The following is a 9376-nucleotide window of genomic DNA, read 5'->3' on the forward strand; positions in this document are numbered from 1 at the left end:
TACAATTTGTTCCTCACATTTTATCCATTAACTCACGCATTCACAGGCTTGAGGAAACCATGCAAGGTGCCAACCTGCTCATCTGGAGCAGTTAGGGGTTAAGTGTCTTGCTCAAGGACACTTCGACACGCTGCCCGGGAGGAGCGGGAATCTAACCGGGAGCCTCCGGATTGCCAGACGACAACCTAACCCTGTCTGTCAGCCTGTAACTGTTTTAGCTGATTTTCTTGGTTTTATCTTTATTTGATCTTTTTATCTTATATTTTTATCTTTGTTTTGTTTTTTATATTGTTGTGTTACTACTTCTTAATTTAATCTTAATTATTTTAACTGTAACTCGTCTTCATTGGAAATAAGGGCAACCTCAATGATCTTATGAGCATAAGAAATGTTTGAGGATGATTTCATTGCAATTGATGGTTCCCATATTTACTGTATAGACTTCAGAATGTTCTCAGACCAGTGGAATACATACTTCTCGAACCAAATTCTATGTTTTGGTTTCTTTGTATTTGTATGTGTGAGTGTGTTTGTGTGTATACTGTATATGTGTTTGTATGTATGTGTGTATGTAGATATAATGTATGTATGTGTATATGTATTGTGGCAGATATCATCCCCCGTTCCATGGCTACGTGGAGGAAGGGAGATACTACTGCCACGGGCAGAGGAGAGTTAATTAGGGAGCTGATTAGGACTGATAGAACACACCTGTGCACCACATGATCACCCACATCCCACACGCGTCTATACTTTCCGTAGCCGCATTTCTGCAGGACGCTCTCTGATTGGCCGAACCCAGTTCCTACACTGGTTAGGCTTAGGCACTCTTTTGAAGTAGGTTAAGGTTAGAGTTTGTCTTAGAGCGTGACGGCAAGTTCTTTCGGCGGTTAAGCTTAGGCACTCATTCGAAGTTGGTTAAGGTTAGAGTTTGTCTTAGAGCATGGCGATAGAACGCCAGGTAGTTTGCAGGCTGTTTGACGCGGAAATGGGCAAAGACACAGCTCGCCACGCGATTGGGCAAACATGTCAGTGGCCAATCAGAGAGCGTCAGTCAGTGGCCAATCAGAGAGCACCCTGCAGAAATGCGGCTACGGAAAGTATAGACGCATCCCACACACACAAAGAGACACCCATAGTTTAAAGCCAGAGGAGAGACAGAGAGAGGTTGAGTGGAGGTGAGGAAGGAGCAGAGAGATAGTGTGATACAGAGTTTGTGAGGTGAGAGGTAGTTGAGAGGAGAGGTAATAGCGAGAAGGTGTTCGTGGTACTGGACCCTGGACTGGCTGAGATACCCCCCTGTGAAACTGACCCTTTACCGGAAGACAAACCCTGAGTATTGAACATTCCCTTTTTGTACGAGAGCCTGATACATGTTTTGACTCTGGACTGTTATTCGACTACTCTAATTGCCCATCTGACTTTTGTGCTGTTATTCAATAAATATCTTTATTTATTGAAATTGTGCTTGTGTGGAATGAATTTGTTTGTTTTGAACCGTGTAGAGGCTGAACACCACCAGGCGCATCACAGTATGTATATTGTTTTTTCTTTTATCAATTTATTGTGATAGTTGTGTGTTGGTTCGAGATAATAAAAAAAAAAAAAAAAAAGCATCAATCAAATCAATACATAGCTATTCACCAACAGTCTGTTCTCAGACCAGTGGAATACATATAGCTATTTACCGTTCAGACTGTTCTCAGACCAGTGGAATACATAAGTTAGTTATTGACCAGTCAGACTGTACCCAGACCAATATATATATGGAATAACGCTGGTTACATGCCTTGGATTACTGTGTAACTGAGATGCAACTATGATCCGCTTGAATCATCAATCATCTGTTGCATGATGTTTCTCCCACAGCTGTGCCCAGAGCATTTGGACATTATTGACTAATTGATGTAATTGGACACAGCTGTGAGCAGCAGACCTTGGTCCCCAGGTTGCCTCCCCCAGCTCTGTCCCAGCTCCCCATAGGTGCACGAGGCGGAAATAGAGACACACCTGGGCTTTATAATCGGAACCCACAGTAGAAATGGCAGAATACCCCCCCCCCCCCCCCCCATTGGTCCCTTTTCTATTTCCCCTGTCCCATAATCATTTTTAGCGTATATGTAAGGTATTGTGGTAAGATATAGGTTATCCTAGTTGCCAGCGTGTCTCCTTTTCCTCCCCCCTCCTGCTTGCTTGACACACTGTGGTCCATTAGGGTGGCGGGGGAAACCTTTCAGGGTCCTAGCAGCAGTGCTGTGCGCCCCTCTTCATACCTGTCACTACTAGGCAGAGCTTTGTGTTGCATGCCATTGTGTAATCATGAGCATTTTTGAGTGCATGTTTAGCCCTGTGACTATGTCAAACCTGAGTGGCTCATAGTTAAGAGCGTAAGTCTGTATATTCAGTATCTTGTGAATGATGTTTTACACCTAAACCTTTACTGTGTGACCATTGGGCATCTTTGTGTGGGGAAATTTTCTGCCATTATTGCAATTTACTATTGTTATATATTCGTACTTGGCTTATCGCGTCCCGCTCTTAAAGCCTATCGAGATACCCCTTATCTCATGTACCTATTGTACTCCATCACGGAAAAAACACGTACACCCACACCTGACCGGGTCCCGCCTCTATGGAGGCGCAGCCTATAAGACCGTAACCATGGTCACCAATACACCCTTCCTCTATTTTCGTTCCATCATATCGGATGCAGTGCACCTTATGTAACTAGCGGTATGAAAAGATTGGAGAAATTGCGTAATGTTGAAAGCTTACCGGAGGTTTGCTTGCCCCTGGCATCTTCGAAGCATGTTTCAGCGACACATTGGGCCTGTGCTGATGTTTCCTCGTCTGACGGCGGCAGACCAAGGGGCAGCGTACAAGGTTTGGCTATCAAGTCGGCTTGTACAAAGGTATGGCCTGTGTCATTAGGCATCAATGTCGGTATTGGTAATGCTGTGGAGTATGTTTCTGCGCCAGGGCCGGGGTGGCTTGGTGATCGTTCCACTGCAGTGGACATTTTCCTGGCAATCCTGGAGCACGCTGCTAACGCTAATGCTACTACTGCTAATGCTAACGTTGACGCTGAAATGGGTCGTTGTTCTAATAATCCCCGCCGCGGGATGCTGCTTTTCCCTCCTCTTACCAGCTTCATTGATGAAGGTCAGTCGGTTGTTAATGTGGGGGGTTTCGCTGAGTCCTATTTACCTTTTTTACAGGTAAACGGGCTAACAACAGGGTGCAGGCCGGGTGTACCGTGGCTACGTAGCCAGGTAGCTTTGTTCCTGTGCCCCGGCGGGGATGAACGACGTCCCACCCGGCCGATGCTTGACAGCGAATCGGCTCGGAGGGTGGCAGTATGGACGGATGAGTGTTATACTGCTGCAGGATGGTATTTAGCGGCGGCCAGTGGTATGGCTCAGCTGGCTAGTTTCCTATCCACATTGGCGTCGGGTAGTAGGACTATGGGTCCAGCCGACATTGTAAACATGGTTCATGTTTGTGGTGTTATAGAGATCTTGACTCAGTCGCAAGCTATAACTGCGGGGAGGATTAGGATGCTATCAACGTTGGTTGTTAGGCATGTTTGGTTGGAGCAATCTCCTCTTGGGGAAGAGGATAGGTTTTCTCTCCTCACGACTCCTTTTTCCACAGTCTTTTTGGGCATTCTGTGGAGGCGCAGGCGGTTGTTGATCTGGGTCCTACACCGCCTCACGCTGTGCAGCCAGAGGTGGGAGCACGGTCTCGTCAACGACTGTGGTGAGATCCTCGACAGGCGGCCATGTTTCCCCCGCCAGTGGTGCCCTGGGTGGAGAGTCAACAGGGTCCCACAAGGCCGACAGCCTTGGCGGCCGAGGGATCGGCCATTTTGGGTGAATTCGAGTTTGGTAAAACAAGCCGTCGTCACTTTGCCGCGAGCAGCCCGCTCCCCGTTCAATCCTCTCTCTGTTACCCACGGAAGCGGGGCTCTGATCGTTCTCCTTTGGCTGCGGGCCGCGAACCTTCCTTGAAGCGCATGCGGCCCCATTCTTCACTTCTCATGGGGACAGGGGCTGACACCCAGTTGATGGTTGAGCCTGGGTCTGTCCGTGAGAATGTTCTGTCGCGTGGTTCCTGCACCACACGTTGTGTGTTGGATGAGCCTGGTGTTACAACTGCCACTAGCTACAGTGGTCAGCAGGGGGACTCGAGGCCTCTTCTGTTGAATGCACAGCAAGGGTTACCCCGGCCTCGCCTTCGCCAGGCGGGGTATCGCGCTGATGCCTCCCACTCCCGTCAGTGGTCTGCAAAGAAGAGGCGAGCGTGATTTGGGTGGTAGCAATATCACTGCAGGGCTTCGGCGTGTAGGAGCCCATGGGGTCCTCATGCCTTGCGTGTCTAGCTGCGGAACAACTCCTCAGCATGCGCTAGAGGGGTGTTCAGGGGGGGGGTGTGTGTCAACCAGTTTGATGACAGCTTCTCCCGTATCAAACCGGCCTTTTCTGTCGGGGTCCCCCCTTGGGTGCGTCGCACAGCGGGAGGGACCGGGCCAACTCTCTACTGTTCCTTGCGGCCCAGCGTCAGTTGACGGCGGGTGCGCTGTGGGATTATTTTCACATATGGCGACAAGAATGCCGTCTTGTGGGGTGGATGGAGAGAACGTTGAGGCAGGGGCTTGTGTTGCAGTTCGCACAACCCCACCCTCCGTTCTCAGGTTTGGTGCCGACCCTATTGTCAGGGTCAGACGCAGTGACAGCCCTGGCCGACGAGATCCAATCTCTGTTGGCGAAGCAGGCCGTCGTTGTGGTTCCGAGAGAGGACGTAATGTCAGGCGTCTACTCCCGTTATTTTCTGGTACCCAAGAAAACAGGGGGGGTCAGACCTATACTGGATCTGTCCGCGTTCAATCGGTTGATTGTAGCGAGACCGTTCAGAATGTTGACCGTCAAACTCCTTCTGCTTGCTGTCAGAAGGGGAGACTGGTTCACCTCCATAGACCTGAAGGATGCGTATTTTCACGTTCCGATTTTCCCTCCTCACAGGAAGTTCCTACGGTTCCTGTTTCAGGGCGTAGCGTACGAGTACCAGAGGATGCCGTTCGGTTATTCTCTGGCTCCCCGCACATTCACCAAGTGTGTGGCGACTGCGCTGGGGCCTTTACGTCGTCGGGGGATACGAGTTCTATTCTATCTCGACGACGTTCTACTCCTCAGTCGTTCGGAGGAGGTTGCCAGGTCTCATACCAGGCTGGTGGTGGAATTCCTCACCAGCCTGGGTTTTGCTGTGAATTGGAAGAAGAGTACCCCTCTTCCCAGTCAACAGGTGGAGTACTTGGGATTGACGTTGAGGTCAAGGCCCATGATTGCAACCCTCTCGGAGCAGCGCCAGGTGTCTATCCGTCACTCGCTCGGGGGTTTCCGTCTGGGAGGGTCACGGCGCTGCAAGTGATGCGTCTGCTCGGCATGATGGCATCTGCTCACACGGTGGTTCCTCTTGGCCTCCTCTTCATGAGGAGGATACAGAGGTGGTTTCTCTCTATGAGAATAGATCCGGTGAGGGACAAATGGAAACGGTTGACGGTTCCTTTGTCGATATGGGGAGATCTTGCCCACTGGAGGAGGCTGGGTATCCTCACCATTGGGGTCCCCATGGGCAGCAGGCGCTCACACGTCATGGTCTTCAGCGACACCTCTCTCACGGGTTGGGGAGGGACGTGTCGGACCCACGCAGTGGGGGGCACCTGGACGGAGGTTCATGCTGGCCCATCTACCCCGCATATCAATGTGTTGGAATTGAAGGCGGTCCTCCTGGTCCTCAAACGGTTCGACCACCTGGTGGTAGGCAAACACGTTTTGGTCAGGACAGACAGTATGACGGCAGCGGCGTATATCAACAGGCAGGGTGGGACTCGTTCCATCCGCCTGCTCCGGGCGGCGGTCGAACTTTGGCTATGGGCATCCCGCAGGCTGCGCAGTCTGAGGGCGCTCCACATTCCTGGTACAGAGAATATGGGCGCGGATATGATGTCTCGGGGCGGTCCTCATTACGACAAGTGGGAACTCCGCCCCGACATAGTCAGACAGATCTGGGATCGGTTCGGGGAGGCCTCGGTAGATCTGTTTGCGTGCCGACGCTCTCACAAGTGCCCCTTGTGGTTCTCGCTCAATCGAAAATATCATCCCCCCTTGGGGGTGGATGCCTTCTCGACCTTTCCATGGCCGCCCGGTCTTCTGTACGCCTTTCCTCCTGTACAGCTGTTGAGTCAGCTGTTGGAGCGGATACGGAGGGAGCGCAGGACGGTGATCCTGGTCGCGCCGGACCGGGGCACGGCAGTGTGGTTCCCGGTCTTGATCCAGCTTCTGGTCGCTCCTCCTTGGGTCATTCCTTGGTCGGCGACGGCCCTCTCACAGCACGACGGGTCACTGTTCCAGTACCCGATGTTGGGCCAACGACTGTTGGTGTGGCTGGTGGGAGGGTGAGTCTGGAGAGGATGGACCCTTCGTTGGTTGATACCATCCGAAATGCACATGCTCCCTCCACTGTCGCGCTTTACGCGGGCAGATGGCGTGCGTTCCAAGAGTGGTGTAAGGCGGGGGGCTGGGACCCAGTCTCCTGCCCCCTGGATGCTGTCCTGAATTATCTCCAGTCTCTTCTTGGTAGACTGTCGGCTTCGACGGTGAGGGTATATGCGGCGGCTATATCCTCCTATCATGTGGGAATTGAGGGGACTGTCTTGTTCAGCCACCCTCTTGTGAAGCGTTTCCTGCTTGGCGCTCGACGCGTTAAGCCGGTGCAACGCTCCTTGGCTCTGACTTGGGATCTTCAATTGGTCCTCGGTCGGTTGTCCTTGGCCCCGTTTGAGCCGCTCGAGCAGGCGCCGTTGGAACGGCTGTCTTTCAAGACCGCGTTCCTGCTGGCTGTCACTTCCGCTAAACGCGTGGGTGAGCTCTGTGCTCTCTCGGTACGTCCAGAGTGCCTGTCTTTTCGGGCTGATTGCGGTGCCACTCTGCGACCTAATCCTGCTTTCATGCCTAAGAATATCCGGAGTTCCTTCCGCTCCCGGGATATTGTGGTTCAGGCGTTTCGTCCTCCTCCTCACGCTAGTGAGTTAGATGCGGGCCTTCACCTGTCATGTCCGGTCCGTGCTTTGGGAATTTACCTCAGCCGTACTCAGGACCTCAGGGTTACAGATCAGCTTTTTGTCTGTTACGGTGGTTCTCGTGCCGGTAAGGCACTGTCGAAACAGCGCCTGTCCCATTGGTTCTGCGAGGGCATTGCCCTCTGCTACACATTGGCTGGGCAGGATCCCCCTGGGGGCATCAGGGTGCACTCCACTCGTGGGGTGGCTGCCTCTGCCGCTCTCCTGGGTGGGGCCTCGGTGGAGGACATCTGTGCTGCAGCTTCATGGTCCTCCCCGGGCCCCTTTGTAAGGTTTTACCTCATGGACATGACCGGGGGTTCTGTCTCCCAGGCGGTTCTGGGGTCTGTGGCCTTTCCTGCTTCCCGTCCTTTGGTAGGGTAGCAGGAGTGTGTGGGTATGGGCCACAGTGTGTTAGGTCACACTTGGTTCCGCCTGTGCTGTGTGTTCAAGGGGTTCTAGTTCCCTCTTGCTCGCACTCAGGTGGAGTTGACTGCGCCCCCCCTTCATTAGGAAGGATGGGGTGACAGGGCTCCCCAAACCCCTTGATGTGGGCTTACGGGTCCTCAGGGGGTACATCTGTCGGGCCTCGCGTCCGCTCTAACCCATATCTCGATAGGCTTTAAGAGCGGTACGCGATAAGCCAAGTACGAATATATAACGATAGGTTATGTATATAACCTAGTTATATGAGTACTGGCTGAGCGTCCCGCTCTTAAGCGGCCCTGAGTTCCCTTTTGAGGGATCTTTTACTGGAACGGGATTTTGGCGAGGAAGGGTGTATTGGTGACCATGGTTACGGTCTTATAGGCTGCGCCTCCATAGAGTCGGGACCCGGTCAGGTGTGGGTGTACATGTTTTTTCCATGATGGAGTACAATAGGTACATGAGATAAGGGGTATCTCGATAGGCTTTAAGAGCAGGACGCTCAGCCAGTACTCATATAACTAGGTTATATACATAACCTATCGTTGTGTGTGCTGCCATTTTGGTGCCTCCATTACTCTGGCTCAGTGCTGGTCAGCCAGGGTACCTGCCGCCCAACCATCCTACTGGCTGCTACGGCCACGTGGGGTTCCTCGTTACCAGGCTGTGCTTGTTCAGGCCACCAGGAGGCAGTCAGAAATTAGGAGGTTTCCTATCTCCGTATCCAGACCCATTGTGTTTTTTCGCACATTGTAATAACATTTTCAAATAAAGATTTGCCTCTGTTACACCTTCATCTGTTGTCTTGCTGTGTTATTGTGTTTGGGAGCCTCAAAACTAGTCCAGGTCGATTTCCTCCACCTGTGACATCATCATCAACCAGCTGAGAGAAAATGAGTGTGGAGCAAATTAACTGAATGTCCCATGTGCAGTGCTGTTGCAGTGCTGTATGATAGCATGTACTATAATGTTGTACCATATAGATATTTTTATTCACACCGCATATATACCTATCCTCACCTGTCTGTACTTACCTGCACGTAGTCCCTTAATATATATATATATATATATATATATATATATCTGTACATATCCTACTCTTTCTCGTTATGCTACTGGCCAGTAGTAGTCATATTGTCACTATACTAGAAGAAGAAGAAGTCATTATTTGTCATGCAAATTAACACACACATGCGAGATGTGCGACACACGGGAACACACACACACACATGCACTGAGTCGCCCATGAAATGTCTTTCTGCACTTTTCCCACTCAGTAGTACTAATTTGTATAACCCAGTTTAACCACTTGTACATTGCTGTTCCACTTTACTGCTACATTTGCACTCTGGTTGGATACCAAACTTATTTTCATTGTACTGTACTTCTGCTGTATAATGACAATACATTTGAATCTAATCTAATCTAATCTAATCTAATCTGTTGTATCAAAGCTGTTCCGTGAGTTGTTATTAGCGAAAACATGATTCATTATCAGAGCAAGCTTTGTCATAAAAATCCTTAGAACTTGATCTCCCATAGAGGGAAAACGTTTCTTAAAAGCCTATATTCTCTCACCTTCAAAGGAAGTTAGATAGCCCACAGCTTTTGATACGCCAATTGTAATTTGGTGAGGGGGAACGTGGATGTAAAGGCCTGTTCTTTGATGTGTCTACTCAGGAAAAACATACTTCTCACATTGTTTCAAGCCTTGTCATATCAGCTATGGAGTCCAGGCTCCTTGTCCTCATACATGACATGTTAACTCAAACAAAAGGCTGGAAAATGCAGTTCAAATCGAAGTTGTGAAAGTCCTATAAAGTTAAGACCCAC

The sequence above is a fragment of the Notolepis coatsorum genome (assembly GCF_963971535.1).
Source record: "Notolepis coatsorum genome assembly, chromosome: 3".
Taxonomy (NCBI): domain Eukaryota; kingdom Metazoa; phylum Chordata; class Actinopteri; order Aulopiformes; family Paralepididae; genus Notolepis; species Notolepis coatsorum.